This window comes from Mauremys mutica, chromosome 25 (genome assembly GCF_020497125.1).
Source record: "Mauremys mutica isolate MM-2020 ecotype Southern chromosome 25, ASM2049712v1, whole genome shotgun sequence".
NCBI classification, from domain to species: Eukaryota; Metazoa; Chordata; order Testudines; family Geoemydidae; genus Mauremys; species Mauremys mutica.
In genome coordinates, this window is record NC_059096.1 from 8,271,825 (window position 1) to 8,296,417 (window position 24,593).

The 24,593-nt window shown below is 45.6% G+C and overlaps 1 protein-coding gene across 4 annotated transcripts in view; it reads right to left on the bottom strand.

Moving 5' to 3' along the window:
* The window catches only part of KANSL1 (KAT8 regulatory NSL complex subunit 1), a 168,101-nt gene extending 147,075 nt beyond the window's left edge, over positions 1-21,026 (bottom strand). Inside the window, exon 1 of one of the 4 annotated variants that reach the window (XM_044999361.1) lies at positions 19,663-21,026. The gene's annotated coding sequence lies outside the window, so the exon portion shown is untranslated. Of the gene's footprint in view, positions 1-2,882; positions 2,904-3,243; positions 3,400-19,662 lie in introns of those variants that run through there. The other 3 variants (XM_044999364.1, XM_044999362.1, XM_044999363.1) reach the window with 3 other exon arrangements.
* Positions 21,027-24,593: the final 3,567 nt, after the last annotated feature.

Sequence of the window (24,593 nt, forward strand, 5' to 3'; positions counted from 1 at the left end):
ATAAGCAAAACACTTAAACTGCACACCTTCAAAAAAAAAAAAAGTTAATTTTCAGAAGAGATTTAGAACTTTCTAATAAAAGAGAAAAAGAGTATAAGGCATAATCCCTGCAAAATTGATGTGGCTTCCATTATCCACCTGCCTTTAGGATGCATGCATGAAGAATGCCTGAATATATTTTTATTTCTTATTTACCTTATTAGACCATCAAGCCTGATCCTCCCTGGCTTCGCTGGTGAACTACTTGGGGAACACCAAGCATACGTATTGTCAGTTCTCTTAAATGAAAGGATCAGGTGTTTAAACTCCAGAGACATGCTTTGTCCAAAGTGTTCATTGGGTATTGGAATTATATGTGTTAACAAAACCAGTTTTAAAACTGTGATTAAAGTAACTTCCCCTTTACAAAAGTTGTTCGGCTTTTACTCAACTTTTGTGATATTCTCCAGTCACTATAATCTTCCAGGGTGGACTTTGCTTGCATTTAGTATTGAAAAAATGTTACAGAAACCACCACAACAACAACAAAAAAACCACAAAAACAGTTCTCTCACCCTTTTTTGGCATTCTTTATACATAATAAAAAAGCATTAGAGTACATAAGACTTCCATCCTTCCCCCCTTTTCCAGGTCACCTTTAACTGCATTGTAATTAAACCCGTAATATGGATTTAGTTTGCAGGGTAGACAGGGCCTAATATGGATTTAGTGATCCCACTGAGATGGTACAGTTAAGAAAAAAACAAAAAACCCAGCCCCTTTTCCCAAATTAGGCTTGGCCTGTAGTTCACCTTAAGAGGTCCCACCTTCAAGTCAGGCAACTATTCTCATCTTAAAAATAATAAAAAAAAATAAAAAAAAATAAAGGCAAGAGGTCATCATCATTTTATATTTAAGTTAATAAATCTGTTGTTAAAAGTCACTACCCATAATACCTTTCCCATGTTGTATGGGAGGGCTTAAGGGGAGAATATACACAATGGGTAACTGGCATTATACATTCCCCTCTGAAAACAATGGTGGGTGGCTGTTTTTTTTAAAACCTTTAAAAAAAGTAATGTTATTCAGAAGAGGAAGAGAAAAAAAATCAAATCAAATCCCCTTCATAATCTGAATTTAAGAAACTACAGGGTAAGTGGGTGTTTAAATTATACTAGTATATCAACTGGTTTGTCCAGAAAGAAAAATTAGTTTACTACTAGTCAAAGAGTGTTATGACCAAAGTACTTTCCCAATTTCACAACACATTTTAACTTCCCCGAGGATGGGCTTTTTACCTTGTCTTATTTTTAGAAATACACATCATAGCACACATCACATGATGTGATGTAACTGCTAGCAAGAAAATGGCCCAAAAACTGTTCAAAATGTAGTGGTCAGACAAAAAAGCCAAACACACACAATTCCTCACATACCAGCCAGTTTTATGGAAAGTTACAATTCAGACTGGTGGTGTATATAAAGCTCCTATATAAACATACTGGGTAAATTTTAAATGTATATAGATTTTATTAGCAGGAGAGACTATGCTACAATTAAAAAAAATAAAATAAAATAAAAGTATTTTGATGACCTTCCGGAGTCCCTTCCAGTTCTATGAGATAAAAATTAGGAAATAAAATAGGCATATCTCCATATATTTTATTTCCTAATTTTTTTTGTAGAAACATGAATGGGCAAATGTGTTACAGAAGATACAAAGAAGTTCCTTTAAAAAGATCCTGAGCAAATCTAATGCTAGGCAAATTCTTTGTAATCGAGCACCACAAATGCTCTAAACCTCTTATCATAAACAGACATGCAAGAACAGAATAGTCTTTAAAAAGGTGAATACACTTATATGCTACTGTTTAGAGAAGAATGAAAAAAATTTTCACCAATCCAAAATTAAAAAACAACCCCACACACAACCCAAACTTTCAACTGGTTTGGTTGATCAAACCCATGTCAGAAAACAGACCACTGTAGGTCCCAAATGGGTAGATGGCAAGGCCTATACACAAAGCTCTTATAAATACATCAATTACTGCATTAAAAACCATGAGAAGGTGACAGACATCTACACATGCCCCACTACTACTTTTCATACTTAATTGTGCATTTGGCCCTAATGTTATTGTGAAGGGACAAGCTCCTCATGCAAAATTATGCAAGGTGGAGATTATGCAACTTTCTTCTGTTTACTTGAAAACTCCGTTTTTTGTTTTGGTTTCCCCCCCCCCCTTTTTATCTTAAGCACCCCTATCACCTGTTGTCTCTTCCAAAGGGATAGTTTTGGGTTGGCTTCTTTGCGAGGACAGACTTCAGATTAAAGCCAGTATATAATGTTCCACACCACACAAGCAGCAGCAGCAGCAGCACACCACAATGACTGCCAGCCACGTGACAGCGATGGCAACACACACGGGCGGGGAGTGTGAATGGAGCTGGGGGCGGCAAGGCAGGACTCGATTTTGGAACTTTGGGGTCCGCCGCATTCGAATAACCGGGCTAGGAACGTTCCGTGCGCGGTCGTTCAAGTTTAGAAACAAGCCACAAAAGGCTGCAGCCCTTGTGCAAGATTTCAATTTAAAGTGGCGCCATCAAACCAACCTCCTCCCCGCCGCCGCCACCTCCACGCAATGGATCCGCAGTACTTTGCTAGCCGCACGCACTAGGGGAGGGAGGCGAAATACACAGAGACGGTAGCACAAGGAGAGAGAGCTACAGAGGGAGATGTAGCACGCAGGGCTCAGCCAGGGCAGACCCAAAATACAGCCACTTCCCCCAGGAAGGCTCCAAAGCACCGCAGCGAAAACAAAGTCGGGCCGCTGCTCTCCCCCACCCCGCCTCCCCCGGAGGAGCCTGGCTGAGAGATCCGCTAGTGAGCCCGAGTACTTTACCCGACACACGCTGCCAGGAGCCCCGAGCCCGGCAGTGCCTGGCACGGGGAGGGGTGCGGGGCGGGAGCCGGAGCCAGCAGCCGGGCGGAGAAGTTCGGGCTGAGGCCGGGACGGGCAGAACCCCACATCAGAGCCGCTCAGAGGCAGCCGCGGTCGCAGATGGTGAAGGTGGAAGCGAGCCCCCCTTTCTTCCCCTCCCCTGCACGCGGCGGGAGCCGCGCCGAGGGAGCAGGAGCCATTTAAAGTTGCCTGGCTCGGCGGGGCCGGCGGTAGTTGCAGTAACAAAGGGGCAGCGGGAGGGAGGGAAGGAGAAAGGGCAGCGGGCGGAGGGGAGAGGGAGCGGGGCGGCAGCGGCACCTACCACGTGATGGAGCCGAGAGCACAGTCCGGGCGGATTCAGCCCCGCACAAAATGGGCGCAGTTTGCAAACAAGCGCCGACCGAGGGGAGAAGCGGAGCCGCAGCCGGCACAGGCAGCGCCAGCCCCGGCTGCAGCCCCGGCTCCCCCCCCCGCTCGGGCCCGCTCGCTCTTCCCCGGCCGCGGGGGACGGGGCTCGTCTCTTCCTCCCTTCCCGGGTGCAGAGCGGCGGCGGCGGCTGCAGCCCGGGCTGGGGCGGGGGGAGAAGCTGCCCCCCCACCCCCGGCTCGGGGAGCGCCCTGGAGCCGCCGGCTGCGGGCCCTCGCCTGCCCGCGGGCGCTGGGGCGGGCCGCTCTGTATCGCTCTCCGCCCGCGGTGCGGCGGCGGCGGAGCGAGCGCGGCGGTGCTTCCCCCCCGCTCCGGGTGAGCGCGGCGGCGGCGCTGCTCGGAAAATGGCGGCCGGGCTCCTTCTCTGCCCTCCCCCTCCCTTTAATCGGAGAATGCACCGGGCGGGGGGAAGGGAGGCGCGGCGCAGCGCCCCCGCCGGCCGCCGAGCGCACTGCGCCCGCGCCGCCTGCCCGCAGCCAGGGGGCCCCGCAGAGCCGCCGGCCGGAGGGCGCGGGCAGCGCGCTCCCGAGCCGGCCGCCGGGCCATGCCTCAGCCAGGCGGGGCGGAGAGCCGCGGCTCCGGCCGGCCGGCCCGCGGGGCGGTAGCGAGGCGGCTGCCCGGCTCCCGGGCCCGTGCCCCAAGGAACGAACCCGGGGAGTGTTTGCGGAGCACGGCGGTGGGCCCGAGCCCTGGCGGGCCCCTCTCGCCGGGCCCTGTACGGCCTAGCCCGGCCCTGGGCCCGCAGAGCCCGGCCGCCTATTGTCCTGCTGGCGCAGTCAGGCGCCACTTGCGCTGCGGCGCCCCGTTGTAGAGCACCCGCTTAGCCGCCAGAGGGCGCGCCTCCGCAAGGCGGTGGTTTCTTACTCCGCATGCGCCGCAGGCCCGCCCTGCTCAGAACAGCAGCCCTGAGCAGGGGCGGGGCTGCGGGTGACGCAGAGCGTGCTGGGAAGTGTAGTCATCCCCTAACCCCATGCTCTCTTAAGGCATCAGTTCTTTGCAAGCTCAGAACAGTCCCAGGGTAGCCCAGCCTGTAGTCTATACACAGTCCCAGGGACACACAGCATGCACTGTTGGCACCAGGGCCTCTATAACGACTCAGACAAGCATTCACCAAAACTATGCACCAACAAGAGCGAGATTTTTAAAGACTCTTAATCCATCCCAAAAGAAATTCTCCCTCCCAAGCAGGACTGTAGCAAGGCCAATATGGTACTACTGTAAATACAAGTGCTGAGACGCTGCTTGGAACAAGAAATTGAACTTGCCATTTTCATCAAAAGTCAGAGTCACATGAACGTCTTAGCAGCCTTAATGTTTTAAAACACCCTAAACCAGAGATCAGCAACCTTTGGCACACGGCCCACCAGGGTAAGCACCCTGGTGGACCAGGATGGTTTGTTTATCAGGTACGGCCCGTGCTGCTTCCTGCTGCCCCCACTGGCCTACAGCAGTGAACCGCTGCCAGTGGGAGCTGAGATCGGCCAAACCAGCCCGGCCCACCAGGGTGCTTACCCTGGCGAGCCGCGTGCCAAAGGTTGCCGATCCCAGGTCTAAACAAATCTACTAGTGTGACTACCTGTCTCTGCAGGGATGAACTCCAGGCACCACAATATCATGCTGCTATGCTGGTGCATCAGCATGTAATGACGTAACCTTATCAAAATATTAGGACATGGCAACATGTGCTCTGTGACTAAACCATTAAGCATTGTACAGAGAGTCATTTAAAAAAAAAAGCTCAAAATAGTGCAGCTTATAAATGTTGCTGAAGTGTCTTAGTTCAATACTGTGTTTTCTGTTGGTATAAAAGAGAGAGATTTTCCTCGAGTGAGCTAAGCAATTTCAAGCAAAGACTGGTGTGCTGCACAGATGCTGATTCAAATACACATCAGCTGAACCTTAATCACATCAAAATATATCTACTAAGTGATACGTTTTTATCTTGATTGAAAGTAAACGCACTACAGGAAACAACACTATACAACTACCTTAAAAATTGTACAGCAGGCAAAAACGCAGCTACTGCAACAAAACCCTTCTTAGTTCTGCAAAAATAAGTGCAGCAGTCTTGAAAGGCATATTAGAGATTTTTTTTTTTTTGGTGAGAACTTATTCAAAGCTTATTTAAACAGCTTCCTATTTAAGGGAAGGGAGGGAGATTTCTCTAGAACAGAACTTGAACAGTGTCAGTGTCACTGTCACATGTCAGAGAGAGAGAGAGTGTGTGTGTGTGTGTGTGTGGAGGAACTTGTTTAGTTTTGATACCACTTATTTAGTTCAAATGCCTGCTAAACAGTTGGAATTAAGTTCTTTTAAAGATTCAGTACCCCAACCTTTCAATTATTAGTGGGAGTGAGGGTAATACATTTAAAAAAACAAAAAGGGCACAATATTAAACTTAGAAGAAAGGCAATAGTTAAAAATAGGAAACAACATTTTCAAGAGGCATGGTTAAAAAATAGAAAAGGAAACAAAAGCTAAAATTAGTAAATATTAAAGAAGTTTATTTTTAAAAGAAACAAAACCTCAGTAGAGGGGCAGCTGGGGAGAGTGTTATATAGTTTAAATGACAGGTCTCTTAAATGCCATGTTTATCACCCAGACTATTTTCTTTATGCATTGTTTCCTTCGTCGTCCTCCCTCCCCCCCCCCCCCCAAAATCTTTTGTCTGCTGTCTTTATAAAAAGTCTATACACTTCAGGGCAGAGACTCTGACTTCCTATATTTTTGTACAGTATCTACCACATCTGATATTTTAATAAGATGTTAGGTTTAGAAACTGGCTAATCCTTTGGGCCTTATTACTTTAATCATATCCATACAGGTACACTCTTCCGCCCGCATGGAGTCCCAATGACTTCAGTGAGGCTCCACATAGGTGCAAGGGCCTGCCCATGTGGCTCTGATTGAAGGAATGAAGCCTTTGTGTTTAACTCCTTAGATGTGACCCCAAAAAGGATTTTCCCTCCCATCCCCATCATTTTACATGTTATGTCCATGGAAAGCCTTATTTTATTTTTAAATCCCTGCTGGTTTTTACATGATATTCAGGTCTTGTCACTTATTTTTTCCTGGAAGACACTATAGGGACAACTGATAGTACAACTAGTTTAATCACAATTATTAAGGAAGTGAAAGCTAAGTGATAGAGGAAATTATTTTTAGTCACTGTTTAAAACTGGAGAGGAGCTGGAGGAGCTTGTTTAGTTTTGATACCACTTATTTAGTTCAAATGCCTGCTAAACAGTTGGAATTAAGTTCTTTTAAAGATTCAGTACCCCAACCTTTCAATTAAGGAAAGAAAAAGCTCTTCTGGTCTTAGAATTTCCAAGAGATATCCAGCAGAAACAGGAAAAACAAAAGACTTGATATTCCTGAAATCACTATCCGGTGTTCTATTGATTTCTTAAAACACTACAATAATAAAAACATAAAATAATATAATAATCTCTTTTTTTGGGGGGGCAGGAATGGGGGAGAATAGGTAACTTTTAAAAAAATGACTAGTTTCCTGTGTTTCAGATGAACCGCTGGGGAGGGGAGGGGGTTGGCTGTGTAAAAAGCTTCAGGGTGCTAGGAAACAGCTCTTGGGATGAGCCAATTTTAACCCATCTCTGCTGTCGCTGGAGCCCCCATTCCATCCACGTGCCTGAAACATCCTGCCACTATTCTTTGCTGGGTCCCATACTGTGCTTCAGGCCAGGAAGTGGCATATATCAGCATCTGAAGCAAGGGGTGGGAGCAACCTTTGGAGAGAAGGCTGTCAGCAGAGTTAAGTGAGAAGCAGGTATCTACCCTTTGCGGAGTACTTCTTCTTTTAGCATTTAAAAAGTGGGACTAGGGGTCACATAAGAGATGTGGAAGGGAGGCGAGTCAGGGGCTAAATTTAACTCTGCTTAGAACTTTCAGAATGAATCTGTTTCAGCTGAGGATTCTAAGGACCAATTCCTGCATTTACATCTTTCACACTTTTATAATGAGTTAATGCTAGGAGGACCAGACTCTTAGAAACATATTTTACAGGTCTGATTCTCAATTACAGTGCTAGATTATTTGGCCTTATGTGGGGAGACCCTCTTCTGCTCCCGCTGCAAATGAAATACCCACTGCTAGAGCAGTGCAGAGGGGCCTTAATGCAAAATGAGAATCGGGTCCTATGTGTTGTATAACTACACTGCAAAATCCACTACAACAGCCCCCTGCACTGCACAAATAAGGTACCCTGCTAGTATGCAACTAAACCCTGATACTAAAAACATTTATATACATGCTTAACTTTAATGTGGCTTTACAGCCCCTGCCTTCAATGGGACTTCTCACACGCTTAACTTTCAACATTAAGGAATCACAGGATCGGGATCGTAGTGCATATCTTCATTTGCAGTGAACCCTGTATCATAATTACGATACCACTAGCTGTGTAGCGGATGGAACTCAAGAACCCATCAAGAGACAGCAGGTTATACAGAAATTAGCTTGGGACCAATAATCACACTCTTAAGTTATACTCTGGACTCCACCACTGATTCACTGCCCTATCCTACTTTACCTCTCTGCATCTCAGTTTCCCCATCTGTAAGTTGATTATATTTAGCTACCTCACAGGACAGTTGGGAGTGAATGACTATATAGTGCTTGACATGTTCAAAGCACTGTACAACTGCTAGTTATCAATGATGCTTCTTAAATGCGCAGATGGGTCATTAGTGAGCAATCAGAAGAAGCCTTTTTCTGAGGCCTGGTCTACACACAGATTTTGTACTGGTAAAACTATTTCAGTTAGGGGCGTGATTTTTCAACCACCAAACAGTTACACCAGCGTGACCCCTACCATGATGCAATATATATAAAAAAAAAAAAAAGTACCTTAACAGGGGATTAGTTGAGGGCACAAAAAAATTACAAGAGGGAAATCAATGGGAGAATCTACTCAACACTTTATCTGTCTATACACAAATGCAAGGAGAATGAGGAATAAACAGGAAGACCTGGAGGTATTAGTATATAAGATACATTATGACTTAATTGGCATCACAGAGGCTTGGTGAGAAATCTCACGACTGGAATATTGGTAGAGAGGTATACAGCTTCTTCAGGAAGGAAAGGAAGGGTAAAAGGGAGGAGGTATGCATTATATATATACTTGTTCTGAGGTCCAAGAGAAGGTGAAGACAGACCAATCGGAGTAAAGAGAAATGAAGTAAAAATTAGGGGTGACGTCATGGTAGGAAGTATCAGAGGGGTAGCCGTGTTAGTCTGGTTCTGTAGAAGCAGCAAAGAATCCTGTGGCACCTTATGGTAGGGGACTACTATACTACTACTACTACCATGGTAGGGGACTACTAAAGGCCACCAAATCAGGAAGAGAAGGTAGATGAGGCATTTCTAGAACAAGCTACAGAAATATCCAAAACACACAACCTGGTAGTAATGGTGGGGGGGGGAGAAAGAGACATTTAACTACCCAGACATCTGTTGGAAAAGTAATATGTCAAAACACAAATTTTCCAGTAAGTTCTTGGAACGTCCTGGGGACAGCTTTTTATTCTAGGAAGTGGAGAAAGGAACCAGGGGGACAGCCATTTTAGACCTTGAATCTGACCAATGGGGAGGAATTGCTAGAAAATCTGAAGACGGAAGGCAATTTGGGTGAAAGTGATCATGAAAATCTTAAATCTAAGGAAAGGAAGGAGTGAGAATAGCAGAATAAGGATAATGGACTTTAAAACAAGCAGACTTTAATACAATCAGGGAGCAGGTAGGTAAGGTCCCATGGGAAGAAAACCTAAGGAGTTCAGGAGAGTTGGAAGGAGATAATATTAAAGGCAAAACTGCAAACTACCCCGATGCAAAGGAAAGATAGAAAGAATAATAGTAAGAAGCCAATATGGCTCCATCAGGGGCTCTTTAGGACTTGAAAATCAAAAGTGAATTGTAGCAAAAGTGGAAACATGAACATATTGTTAAGGAGGAGTACAAAAAAAATAGCAAAACATTCAGGGACAAAAATCAGAAAAGCTATCGCACAACATGAGTTATACCTAGCAAGGGTCACAAACGGCAATAAGACGAGGTTCTTCAAATACATTAGTAGCAAGACAAAGACAAAGGAAAGCATAGGTCCTCAACTTAGCTGGGAAGAAGAGCTAATAATTGGCGATATCCATAGAGCTGAGATGTTTCATGTCTATTTTGCTTCAGTCTTCACTAAAAGGATTAAAGGTGACCAGATGCTTGACAAAATTAATACCAGCAAAGGTGAAGGAATGCAAACCAGAATAGGGAAAGAACAGGTTAAATAATATTTAGATATGTTAGATGTATTCAAGTCGGCAGGGCCTGCTGAAATTCACACTACAGTACTTAGCGAACCAGCAAAAACCATCTCAGAACCATTAGCAATTATCTTTGACAACTCCTGGAGGACAGGTGAAGTCCCAGAATACTGGAGAAGGGGAATTTTTAGTCTTGAGAAAAGAAGATTAAAATGGGACCTGAAAACAGTCTGCAAATATGTTAATGGCTGTTAGAGGGAAGTGGATCAGTTGTTCTCAGGTCCAGTGAAGGTAGATAAAGAAGTAACAGACTTAATCTCCAGCACAAGAGATTTAGTTTAGATATTAGGGAAAACTGAACTATAAGGGTAGTTAAGCTTGGATTAGGCTTCCAAGGGAGGTTGTGGAATCCCCATCACTGGAGGTTTTAAAAAATGAGTAGGACAAACATCTGTAATGGGTTGGTCTAGGTTTACCTGATCTTACACAGTGCAGGGTGCTGGACTTGATTACTTCTCAAGGTCCCTTCCAGCCCTACATTTATGTGATTTTATAACCAGCATAAAAGGTGCCTTATAACACATAGCTTATTCCTGTTCCTGTACAGCAGGGGTGAGGAACCTTTTTTCTAGCAGGGGCCATTGACGCACATCAAAAATCAGTCAGGGGCCACACACAGCCCCACGAGGAGTGGGGGCACGGAGGCTTGGGGCTTCCCCCCCACAGAGGAGTGAGCCACTGCTCGTGACTCCAGCCCTGGGGCACAGAGGCTTGGGGCTTCCCTAGGCTTGGGGGGGGGGGAGTTCAGGGTGCAGGAGGGGGCTGTGGGTTGGGGACAAGGAGTTTGGGGTGCATGAGCAGGCTCAGGGCTGGGACCGGGGATTGGGGTACGGCTCCAACTGGGGGTGTGGGCTCTGGGGTGGGGCCAGGGATGGAACAGGGAGTTGGGGTGCAGGAGGAGGTCTAGGTGCAGGCTCTGGGTGGGAGCTTGGGTGCAGGAGGGGGCTCCTGGCTGAGATAGGGGGTTGGGGTGCACGAGAGGGTGTGGGGGTGCAGGGCTCCGGCCAGGAAGCGCTTACCTCAGGTAGCTCCCGGTTGGCAGCACAAAAAGGCTCCCTGCCTGCCCTGGTTCTGTGCGGTTCCTGGCCAATGGGAGCTGCGGAGCTGGTGCTGGGGGCAGCACGCGGAGCTTCCCTGATCACCCCTCCGCTTAGGGGCCGCAGGGACATGGTGGCGAGCCGGCACTCACAGCTCCAGCCCTACCCCTGCAGGGGTGGATTCCGAGGCTCGCGGCGTCCAGCCCACAGCGCAGAGACTTGCATCAGGCCAGACGAAAAGAAGCAGCAGGCCAGATCTGGCCCATGGGCCGGAGATTCCCCACCCCTGCTGTACAGGAATTAATTATACCAATATAAGCACTTTTTATACTGGTTAACTGCACCCACACTAAGGGATTGTGCCACTTTAATTACACTGCGGTTCTAATACTACTACTAACACACTGGCTGAGGTAAAGCAGTACAACCTTCATGTTTTAACAAGGCCAGAATATACTGCTTCTAGGTAGCAAGGGCAAGACACTGGTGACTTTCTCTTTTTAATGAGTCCAACCCTGGGTCTGCCCATCAATGCTGTTAGTTATAGAAGTCATAGATTATGCATCTTCCTAATTTTTTCAGGACAACATTTTGCTACATGATCCAACTGCCAGCCCCAGTGCAGGGACTGAAGATCCACTGCTTCTTTTAGTGGCCAAGATAAGGTCCTCAGCCAGCAAAGTGGGAAAGTCAGTGATCTTTCTTAACTTATCTGGCTGAGAGCTCCATAGTCTTGGTCCTGCTCCTGTGAAGGTACTGACTCCTGTGGTCGTAAGTCCCTCATTTTGTTTGACAGTTTCACTGTTCCAGTGGAACACATCTGTCATTAGAGGTCATGGAGGAAGAGACAGCCTCTCAAGTAGCTAGGACCAGATCCATGACCTTGAAAATCAGTCCAGTGTCCTTGAACTGTACTCTGTATTTAAACAATGGGAAGCCAGTACGAAGAACGGCATATCAGGGTGATGTGTCCTCAGCAGTGTTGGATCAGGTACACACCTGGACTATTCAAGAGCTATACTGGCTTCCTAAGGGTAATATGAAAAAAAAAATGGTATGTGGGATGATGAAGACCTAGCTAGTAGCAGTGTTCACACTGAGCTTTGGATCTATTTCCTACTGGTCCAAAAAAACTGCCCTTTAGAACAGCAGGGTACTGAACCAAGATAGGATTTTACAATGGCAGAAACATCCTTGGCCACATAAACACCACACACATAATCTGGGATTCAGATCGGCACAAAAGCAGAAAAGGCAGAAGTCTCCTACCAATGATAATGGTTCCAGTAGCAGTATGCGTTCAGATATAAGCACCATGGAAACAGAAGGACATCTTGACAGACAGAATCATTGAAGAAACAGGGAACATTTCTCACAGCAATAAGGAGAAAAAGGATGAAGGTTTCCAATCCTCTCTACATTCTGCCTTGGAAGAGTTTTTTTACTAAACTGAAAGACCTAACTGATAATCAAGATTTCTCGTTCCAAGCCTCCAGACAGCCCATGTCTAAATCTTGCCCCTTTCTGCTGCACATCTCACCATCTTTCCTCTGTCCACACACCTAAAACACTGGCTCAGGCCCTCATCTCCCATATTAAGTACTGTAACTTTGGCCTTGACAAATATTTTACCACACCATCACCTCTCCATTATATCCATTTAAAATGCTGCTGCAAAAACCATTTGAACTCAGACTTCGACCCCCTTTGCACCCTCCACCACAACATTCAACACGAGCTACTTGTCTTTTCTTTTAAAGCACGTTTCCCAGCTTACCCTCACCTTCCCTATCAGCTCATATATTCTGTTGGACAGTTGACCCCTGCCCTCATTCAACCAACAATACCAGCCTATATAGCTCCTGAGTCCAGTTTTTCCTCAAACATCTTTATGTTTTCTCCGATGCCTTCCCTTACACACAGGAAGAGCTCCCTGTAAAAATCTGCAAAGCCACTACATTAGCCTCCTTTGAATCTCTTAAAACCCTCCCCTGTTGCGATGCTTACAAAACACTCAAAAATGGTTAGTCAACTGGTATGCTGACTGCTGCTTATTATACTAATTATAATTGACAATTACCTTGTGTTCCCCACATCAGATTGTTGCCTTCACCTATTCTCATTGTACTTAGATTGTAAATTCTTTGGGACAAAGACAGTCTTGTTATATGTATGTACAGTGTATAAAGTAATAGAGTCCCCAATTCTGACTGGGGCCTCTAAGTGCTATTGCAATACAAGTTATGCTTATATAGGAAACTCGGGTATATGGAGACTCCTACTCTGGCAAAGAAAACTGTAAGGTTGAGAAACAAGCAGAAGTTAATAAGAACAGGGGTTACAGAAGAAAACTGAATTACAGAACACCCTGGAAACACTCCACTTTCTAATCCAACTTTAATTTCTGCATACTGGCTTCCAGGTTTACTAGATATTCCAACGACAACAAAAAAAGGCATGTTCGAGAGTAAAAGAGCACACTATCCTAAACACAGAGCTGTGAGACCTTTGTCTGGTTCCACAACTATAAATATAGACAAGCTGCAGCTAAAACAGATCCATCACACAGTGGCATGATCACTGATTTCAAATATTTTTCTATATCATTACAACAGGCTCTCCTTGGGCCTCTCACATCATTGGATAAGTTTTAAGTTGCTTAACAGAGTCAAGGAGGAAGAGTAAATTCCTCATGCAAAGAGCTACATAGTCCAACTGAAAAGTAGTGCTTTTTTAACGAAAAGTAAACACTTTTAGTGACTAAACCAGTTAATTTGATGCTGAAGTTTACAATTTAAAAAAATCCACTGCTTGTTCCTATATTCAAGGAAGGTCTACAATTTAAAAAACTTTTTTTTTTTTTTTTAATATGTCAAAACATGAGGGGAACGATTTTAACTTCTGACCCTGGAAACACTGTGGTATAAAGTACCTAAATTTGAAAATAATCAACTATGAGCCGTACTAATGTGTCTTTTTGTAAGGCGGGGCAATGATCGTGAAGGATATTTCACCACGATTGCTTAAATTCAGTGGCAAAGTTAATTTATTCTTTCTATCCACAGAATATGGTCCCATTGTGCCACGAAGTACACGGGTTCTTGATTATAGTAAGCAGGTCAATGGTCTATCTTGTCTAAGAGTGGGAAATTCTGTATGTTTCAGAGGAAGGCATAAGCCCCTTCCCACTATTGCACCCATTTGTGGAACATGGATAAGTACATCTTCCTACAGGGGAAGGTATAGGTAGATACAGGAAGTAGTATCTACTCATAGTCCACAAACTACTGACAACCCTGAAATTATCAGACCAACTGGAACACACAATGTTGACTTTTACAGCACAGTGTAAGGCTAATGGACACAGTTCACCACTGTCTTGGCCTTGCACCTTGTATCATAATATACATTGATGTAAAGTAGTTGTACAATGCTACCAAATCAAAACAGCAGTATTTTACACTAGTTTTGCACAGATGTGACTGCACACAAGATGGAGGACAGTACAGACGAGTGGTTATCAAACTGCGGGTTGCGACCCAGTACTGGGTCGCAGAATGTAAGGCACTGGGTTGCAGCGGCTCTTGTCAGCACCGCCGACCGGGCTGTTAAAAGTCCTGTCAGCAGTGCTGCCCAGATAAGGCAAGGTAGTCCCTATCTGTTCTGACACTGCGCTGTGCCCCGGAAGCGGCCAGCAGCAGGTCCGGCTCCTAGACAGGGGGGGCCACAGGGCTCCGCGTGCTGTCCCCGCCCCGAGCACCGGCTCTGCACTCCCATTGGCTCCCCGCCAATGGGAGCTGGGGGGAGGGGGATGACAGTGCCTGCGGGCAAGCACCATGCAGAGCCGCTTGCACGCCTCCACCTAGGAGCCAGACCTACTGCAGGCCGCTTTCGGGCGCAGCGCAGTTCCAGGACAGGCAGGAAGCCTGCCTTAGCACCCCCGCTGCGCCACTGAGTAGGAGCCGCACAAGGTAAGCCCACGCCCCAATCCCCTGCCCCAGCCCTGAGCCCCCCCTCACCCAGAGCCCCTTCCTGCATCCCAAACCCCTCATCCCCAGCCCCACCCCAGAGCCTGCACCCCCAGCCCAGAGCCCTGAGCTCCTCCCACACCCCAACCCTCTGCCCCAGCTCTGTTGAATCACAGGCATCAACAATTTTCTTCAACTGGATCGCCAGAAAAAAAGTTTGAAAACCACTGGCATAGACTCAGACCCCATCAATTTACTCAGACTTTTGCCTAAGAAGCAGGACGATGGAATGAGTTACGGGAATGTTTCTTAAGAAGCTTAAATTGATGCTGGTCAACATGTTGATTTTATATTGAGGGCTGTACATGATCCCCGAGATTGATGCAAGTCTTAAAGGAATAAAATAAAATTTATAAATAAAACTAACGTGTATCATCTTAGCTCAAGCTGTAACTTTACTGCTTTAACTGCTAATTATGAGGAGTTATTTCACTTCTGTGTGATGAAGGGAAAAACACATGAAGAGGAAAATGTGATCCTGCACCAAATGTAAAGCCATTGCCATCTGGGACACCAGAAAGGTGAAGCCTAGCAGTGTTATGGGAATGATGCTTTCAGTTTTTAAGGGTGGATCTACACTAGGAACTTTTGTATTCTTTCTTTAGCACCAATGCAGCTCCACTGATGTTGACAATGGAAGTATTAGCGTAGACATCAGGCAGGCATTTTAACCACGACGTTGCCTAATCCTGTTCTGTAGAGTAAAATGATAGAGTGGTAAATGTATCTGCATCCATTCTACACAAGTGCTTCCACTTCTGGCAGCAACAGTGAAGCTGCACATGTGCTAAAAAACATAGAAAAGCTTTAGAAGCATTAGCTAGTTGTTAACAGGAATGGAGTATATTTCATCTGTTAAAAGAAAGTGCCTGGAGTAGCCAGCCCAAAATGAAAAAAAGAGTAGCTGAAAGTCTTCCAATACTTCTTTATCCTTACCAAAAGGAGACCACAGCCCCTGCCTCAGGCTCATAGCAACTTTTTTTTTTACTGATTTGACTTTCTACAAATACTGTCTTGCTTTTTCTCATCTTCTGAGGCAACAGAAAATCTGGGAATTTCGAGACAGTGATAGCCTTCAGTGGTTAATAAAGATCCATATGTTAAAAGTCTTCCCTGTTTTACTAACAACTCCTTAGATTAGCAACAATACTTGTAAAACTCAGTTACTTTTCACAATTGACGCTGTTGGTTTACTTTTTGCAGGTCACTCTGATTAAACAATAAAACTAGACTGGCCAATTTCACTGTTTTTCCATCAGTTTCCACTTTCTAGTCTTCTGCCCAGGGCCAGCTCCAGACCCCAGCGTGCCAAGCGCGTGCTTGGGGCAGCGTGCCGCAGGAGGGCGGCAGGCGGCTCCGGTGGACCTCCCGCAGGCGTGCCTGCGGAGGGTCCGCTGGTCCTGCGGCTTCGGTGGAGCATCCGCAGGCATGCCTGCGGGAGGTCCACCGGAGCCGCGGGACCAGCGGATCCTCCGCAGGCACGCCTGCGGGAGGTCCACCGGAGCCGCGGGACCGGCGACTGCCAGAGCGCCCCCTGCGGCAATTCCTAGAGCCGCCCCTGCTTCTGCCCTAGGACAACACTATTAACCTGTGTCTCCCTCCCACCCTCACCCACACACACAATTTGTTCTTTCTGCTGCTGCTGCTCCTGGGAGTCAGAGACAAGACGCTCAAGTTCTGTGTGACTAAATCTCCCTCCTGCTGGCATGCGTGTGTATGAACTATAAGAAATCTCACATAAGGAGCTACACTAGACTCGGCGGCCGTGCTTAAGGATGACCTCGTCTTCTGCACTCACATTTGCATTATATGCAATGATTTCGCATTAGTCTGCAATATCGCAATACACGTTTAGGGAAACCTATCATTTGTTGAGGGAATAAAGCAATAATGACAAGACATGAAAGCTTTATCAGACACCAACTAGCTGAGACCTAGAACTATTAGCCAGCAGCAACACAAAAGATGGGTGGGTGCTGGGACACTGCTTCTCCCCAGTAAAGTGCAAGGATATCCCCTTGGTGAAGCCCAGCCCCATTCCAAAAATGCTGGGAATGTGCTGAAAGTCCTAACAAGATGCTGTGCCTGTATCCTTCTTGAAGAGCTTTATTTTTATCCTTATCAAATGCTTACTAGCCAGAGGATGTGAACCACTTGCTTCAAACACATCCTCTCACCCAGACCTTTCTGACTACTGGAAGGCAGAAGAAATTAAATCTCTCCTTCTTACACCTACCCCAGAGCCTCCTGATTCTAGCAAAGGGAGGTTGCCTTCATTACTCTACCCTTTCCATAGCCTCAATTTTTTGGTTCGCTCTCAGCCACCAAGAACAGGTCAGGTTACTTAACTCTGGTGTTATTTAATAACAACTTTTCCAAGCTGCAGCTTGAAGCCAACATGTTTTGTCCATTTCACTAAGGCCTACTGGGCCCTGAATATCAGCAATTAAACTGACCAGAATCTTCTCATATTACATCACACTCAAGACATAAGGCTGACTACACTTAATTTTATAAGCTGTTCCAGGATATCTGTATATAGGCACCACGGTGCATTACATACCTATGGCAAACTCTTACCTAGTTAATCCATTAATATATAGCAATTTTAAAATTGGTTAGTCTTTTTCAATATATTTTTCAAACACCTCTAGGCCTGCTTTTCATAGGTGCTGGTCACCTACAGCTCCCATCAACAGAAATTACAGGAGCACAGCACCATGGGGATGGAGGAGGGAGGGAAATCACACAGCTAAAATGTAGCGGCAACCTCCAAAAACTTGTAGCAGAGAACTAAAATAAATAGTATTAGGGTTTTATGTTGTTGATGATGTTGTAAATACATACACAGCATAGGAGTCTATACTGTTATGCTGACTAGCTGGTGATCAATCACTAGTGTAGACTTGTCTAAATATCCTCATGAATAGATATATTAACTATTTTACTGTAAATTCCACCCTATGCAATCCCACTGAAGGCAGGGTCATTCATTTGTTGGCTTTCATGACAACTAAGAAAAATGCTTAGTTAGTATGGAGAAGGATTGAGACCCTTTCTCCTTTTATGACTGTTGCCCTTTTTGATTTTTATTAAATGCATACAACTTGGCCAAACACAGCTGTAATCCTATTACACTATAATAATCAAAACTACTAATATAATGCTTTACTTTTTCAAAGCAGTGTACAAATATCAACTAATCCTCACAACCCCTTTTTCAGGAACTTCAGTATTATCCTCATTTTGCAGATGGAGACAACAAGTGATTTACCCATCCCAAACAGTTACTCAGCAGAAGACTAAGGATTAGAACAATCTATGGCTGGCACGCAAGCTGATTTTCAGTGGCACTCACGCTGCCTGGGTCCTGGCCACTGGTCTGAAGGGCTCTGCATTTTATTTAATTTTAAATGAAGCTTCTTAAACATTTTAAAAAACTAATTTACTTTACATATAACAATAGTTTAATTATATATTATAGACTTATAGAAAGAGACCTTCTAAGAACGTTAAAATGTATTACTGGCACGCAAAACCTTAAACTAGAGTGAATGAATGAAGACTCGGCACACCACTTCTGAAAGGATGCCGACCCCTGGATTAGAATTTTAGATTTCCTGGGCCAATGCTGAGTACATTAGATCACGCTGACAGGCATATGCAAAACACTGTGGGAATTACAAGCACGTGTAACAATACCAGGATCCGTGTCAGCAGAGCAAAGAGAATATTACAGCCATATACAAGCATTTGAGGGGCATACACAACAAGGAAAGAGAGATTATTTTGGGGAGAATCAAGTAGGAACCTAGGACCAGAGGGATAAATCTAAAGAGGCAAAAAAAAAGGTTGAATATCAGGAAACATTTCCTAACAGTGAAATCAGTCAGACTGAAGCAGTGGAAGCTCCATTTAATAAGTCAATTAAAACTAGGATGAACAAAGCATTAGACAGAATACCTTAAGGATCAATCCTGCACTAAGTGGAGCAATGGGGGCTGTATTAGAATAAACTAGATGGGACTCAGTAGATGTGCTCCATTCCCCTGCAGTCTTTATTATTTCTAAAATGTTTCAAATGTCCCAGCAATATTCTGCCTATGTATAAAGTGTTCACCTCATCAAGCCCCATCAAGTGTTTACAAAGTCAAAAAAATCAGAAGACTTGGTAGTAGCATACAGTCAGAGTGGCGTTGGCAATATGGAGACACTGTGTCAATTTTAATGCATTTGGCAATCTCCAGATAGATTTTCTGTCCTGCTTATCAGGTTTTCAGACTGAGTTGATTTACGCTCTGGAAAATAACTTTACAGAATTAGTAGAAGTTATTAAAAATATTAAGGAAGTTATTGCAAGGATATTTGGGTCCCACATTTTCAGCCGGGACTACCTAACTACTAATTTACAACACACAATGACCACCCAAATACGCTATGTCAGAAGGCCTTAGTTCATAGTGTCAAGAGTTGACATAGCATTTCTGGTAGCATGCTGAGTGATCCTGAAATACTTAACTACAATTATAGTTATTAATAGTTTTTTAAAAGATTACAGTCACACTTAAAAAACACACACACACGCAAAAATAAAACAAAACACCAGAAGTTATTGCATTTTTCCAATTTTAGATAAAAGATTTTCTTCCTCAAAAAGAGATCAAATCTAGATATGGAAAGTGAACTTTTGTTTGAACTATATTCCTGGATCTCCATTTTCTGGTTAAAATATTTCTCATGGCAGTGACAGAGGGGTCCTGGTTTTTAAACCTTTCCTGAGAATAAACAGCGCCATCAGAATTTTAAACAAGGACTTCAGATACCATGGTGCTTTTCACAATTCAGGCATTTCTGTACTGAGTAGAACTCTTAAAACAATGTACCATTATAAAAATTAAGAGATGGCTGGTCCTACCTTGCAGGACATCTTGATAGAATCCATAGTGTCTGGAGCAGTTCAGAAGAGACCCTTAATCTTTCCAGATCCAACCAAGTTCTAGTAGTTCTGAAAATCTTTCTTCTTATTTGAAGAAGTGGAACTCTGGTATCTGTAACAAAAAAAAATTAATTAGGGGAAAGAAATATAGCTCACGAACAACTTGCCTTTGGGGGGAGGGGCGGGAAGAGAAATAATCAGGATTTAGGAAGAAATAGATTTATCATCACCACCTTACCCCAGAAAGGAAGAATATAGAGCAAACACACAAAGCAAACTGTGTAAAGATTTGTACTTGGAAAACTAGACACAACTCTGTAAACTTCTGGAGGACAAAACAGTTGGAAAGTACAGACAAAAATCTGCACACTATATAGATTAATGATTCAGGTAAAGAGAGCAAAGTAATGCCAAAATTGATGGTATTTAGGCACCTAACTCCCAGAGGCTCTTATGAAAATCTCATTTTAGGAAATTCCCTCCATGTTAAATTGCACCTTAATCACTTACCACATTTGTGAATGCCTGCCACCCACTGAAATACATTTATTTTTCAGGACAAGGACTTTGGGGGTGGGGGAGGGCAATAGTTTGCAACAACAAAAAAGTCAGATGGTTATTTCTGATGTGGTTTTGTTTGTCTGAAATCGTTCTAGAAACCCACCTTGAGAGTCTGGAATTTGCCATTTTTTTAAATGTTTGGGTAAAATGGAGGATTGTAAAAATGGAAGGGGGGGATATTTTCTACCCCATTTCCTAAAATTTACTATCTAAAGTCTTTACAGCCTCTATGCCAGGTTTGCCATGCTAGTGCCAGAGCCTCCTTCTCGCCTTCTTTGGCTCCTGTAAATTCCTTAGGGACCGCTGGGATTTTGCACGTCTGTGGTCACTGTGTTTCCTTAACACAAAAGTCAACAAACAAAACCCAAACGCCCGACGAGAAGCCACCACGGATGAAGAGCCTGAAAACTCCAATGCACGGCTCAGCCTCGCTGCAGCTCGGGAGTTAGAAACCGTCCTTGCGCCAGGCACTTGAAACCCTCTTCAAACACGACGCTAACCCAGCGCCCGTCCGCAACCCCCAGCCCCCTAGTGTGGATCCGACCTGCAAAGAGGCGATCCGGGAGCTCAGCAGGCGGCTGGCCCAGGTTGGACCTCCTTCCCGGCCCCCCCTGCCCGATGCCCCATCCCTGCTCCAGCAGCTCCCAGCATTTGGCCTGCTCGTTTAGCCATCACCATTGTTGCAAATGCAACACAAAATCTCTCGTCGTTTCGTGTGTAACCCAGCAGCTGCGGGTCTCTCCCTTGCTATTCGCGTGTAAGGTCTGGCTTCAAAGTGAATGCTCCCCCCCCCCTCTATTCCACCCGCCCCCCAAGCCAAACTCACTTTCTGGCTGTGCAATAACCATTCCTCCTGCTTCCCCCTCCCCCCGCCTTGGCCTGGTGAATTAGCGCTCAGCAATCGCTCCTCTCTGCCTGCCGGGAGCAGGCACCGCGGCAGGAACCGGAGGCGACCCGGCAAAGTTCTGGCCCTCCCCGCACCCCCCGACTCCGCGTACAAAGTTGCAGGACTGGGGCTCCGGGCACTACTTGGCCTGTTGTCTATGGCAGCACCGTAGGGGGGGGTCGGTCCCTCTGCCAGCCACACGCTCCCTCTCCCCCGGCCACGGGCCTTTGCAAAGCCGCAGAGCCCCCCGCCGCCTTGCCCCGCTGCCGGCCCTGCCCGGCCATCCCCGGCCCATGGCTCCGCAGCTCCCTTTCCCCCCCGTCCCCGATTGCACCAGCTCCAGCCTGGGCTCCCACATCCCAGCACCTACCTGCACAGCTCAACCAGCCTTGAAGTGGGGATCTTCCGCCCTCCTCCCTTCCCATTGGCCGCGGGGAGGGCATGTGCCGCTGTGGTTGGAGGAGGGGGTGTCAGTCACGAGCAGGGGGCGGGGCGAGGCTGGTGTCCCTGCCCCTGCTTGTGTTTCCCGGAGATGTTGGCAGGAGGGGGAGGGCAGCATGGGGCAGCCAGGCAGGGCCCATCACCTGGATCAGCCCCCCTCGCTCCCAACTCGCTCCCCCTCATGCTTGAATTAGAGAAGGGGCAAACCACGCAGCTGCCCCTCGCCCCACAGGGCTGTGAAATGGGGAGGGGGGAGTCAGGGCCCTTCTCATGCAGAAGGATGGCAAGAAAGGGGGGACACTGTTGATCTCAGCATTGTCGGCTTCTGAGGGTGCAGGAACCACATCTGCCTCAGAGTCAGAGATCTCTGAAGACAAAATGCCTCTGATATTTTGGAGCTGAGATTGGGTTTGGTAGTCACCAGTATATGCCACCACACCAGGGGCGGCTCTAGGTATTTTGCCGCCCCAGGCAGGCAGGCAGGCAGGCTGCCTTCGGGGGGGCATGCCTGCGGGAGGTCCTCCGGTTCCACGGCTCGGCAGACCCGCCGCCGAATTGCCGCCAAAACTGCGGGACCAGTGGACCTCCTGCAGGCAAGCCACTGAAGGCACCCTGCTTGCCCCCCTCACAGGGACTGGCTGGGCGCCCCCTGCGGCCCCTGCATCACACCACTTCAGGACCCAAAGGGGGAAGGGAAATCTGGGGAGCGCCTGTAATGTTACAGCACACAGCTCTGAGCTGGGGAACACAGAGAAGAGAGAGATGGAAAAGCAGGAGGATTCCTGCAGTTAGGGTGACCATGTGTCCCTGAATATTTTTCAGCATCTGTCCCTGTTGGTTTTACAAGATAAACAAAAGTGGATTTTCCTGTTGTTGGCACATAACCTGTTAGCAATTCCCCCAAAGACTGTCCCCCAGAAGAAACTACTAGCTGAGCCAGGGCGATTATTAGGCTAAGTGCAAAAGCCCCACAAGGATTGTCCACTACCATATCTGTCACACAGTGGAGGCCCTGACACAATACTTTCCAATGATCATCCACATCCACATAAACCAAGAGTAAGCGAAACCTGAGTGGTGATGCGACACCATGCACCAGGTCGCAATGCCCAGAGAAGAGCCGCCCTGTAGGGTGGGTGTGGAGTGGGATTGCTTACTTTCCAGGAACTCCCTCACCCAGCCACCACCACCAGAACCTCTCTTCCTCAAACAGCCAGGATTAGGGTTGCAGTGCCAGAGGCACAAGGTGTAGTTGCAGGTGGTCAGTCCCTCCTCAGCAGTTTAGCAAAGTGCACCCATTTAATTGGGAGGCGTCATCTGCCCTGGTTTTTAACATGTTAAAATCCTAGTGCAGACAAGGCAAATTGCATTTTTAACTCATTAGCCTGATAGGCTCTTCCCTAGGTATTACCTTGATCTGATAACATGTTAAAACTACAAGTTGCCTTAGCAACACTAGGATGCTAACACATATCAGAACACACACATTCTTTCCTAGCAAAGGCAAGCCCTTTATGTTGTTTTTTCCTGTTATACTGTACATTTCTTCATTTTCAATTTAATTTATTCATGTTAAGTGTGATTTCTGCTGCTGTAGCAGTTTATTCAATAATAACATTTCAGATAAAGGGTAAGAATCCATGTCCAGGAGACCCAGGACAGGAAAAGATGATTTTTTTAGTGCATGTAAAATGAGTCTCTCACATTTTCTAGCCAAAGATTTTTCAGCTGGGGTATAAGTAGCTGATAAACTTACAGCTTTCAAGAGGTCTCCAGTTGTCCCTCCTCCCACCTCTCGGGATCAGAAGACAAAGAAGGCCAACCATTTATAAGTATGAGAGACTTTCTGAAATGTACGACTAAAAATGCTAAATTGTTAAGTAATCTGATTTATTTTAGTCACTTCACAGTGCAATCTTGTGTTTTGTTTATGTTTAATATTCTTTGCACATAAACGGCCAAATTATTATAACATGCATTGCAGTAGGGAGAATCCTACCCCGGGCCTGAGAGTGATTAAATAATATTACTTGGTAGTCTACAATTTTCAAGGCACTGTTAAACTATTAGGTAGTTAAGCCTCACAACCCTGCTATGAGATGGGTATAAATATCCCCATTTGGGAAAACTGAAGCAAAGAGAGGATAAGTGACTTATCCAAGGTCAGTCAATGCTAGAGACAGTATTAGGGCTCAGTTCCTGGTTTCTAGCCCCATTCTCTATCCACTTGATCACATCTAAAAGAGTCATGTTTTTAACTTTACAATTGAGCAAAGGTGAGCTGTGCCATAAGCTCCACAGGAAACAAGTTCCAATTCCTTGGGACAGCAACACAGAAGGTTTGGGCATCCACTGATCCCCTTGCAATGATGGAACTCCAAAAATCAAGATAGTGCCACCCACCAGCCGAGTCTGACAGAGTCTAATATAGTCAGGGGCTTTGAAATGTGACGAGCTGAACATACCAAAATGCAACTGATGTGCAAAAAGCCTGAGATTTTTCATTTGTGTAAAGTCCAAGATGACAATCATACTGTACAGGATGATATTCCTAAACTTAAGAGGGAAAGTAGAGAAAGGATACTTGTGCATCAAACATCACTGATGTGGAATTCCCTTTCTGTTCTTACTTAAAATTGGATCTTCATTTTTTTAAATATGTCTTTAATTTTGTAGGTTACTTGATAAAGCAGACACCTGGACTATAGAGAATTTATGTTCCATCCTCTCCATAAACCATTCTGGAGGAATTCTAGGATAGAATGATGCTAGAATGGTACCAGATTTGAGGAATGTTTATCTGTTTTAAGAACAGTGGGTTTGTTTAATCTGTTTAGTCGAACCGTTATTAAACTTCTTAATGGATCGTTATAGAAGTGTAGCAATCATGTAACAAAGCAGCTTTTACCTTCTAGATACTGTCTTTAAAAAGTGTGACTAAGTTTAGTCTGTATGGATTTGTATGCAGAATTAGATCCTGTGCAAAAACATTCTTAATTGAATAGAGATTATTCTTTGCCAC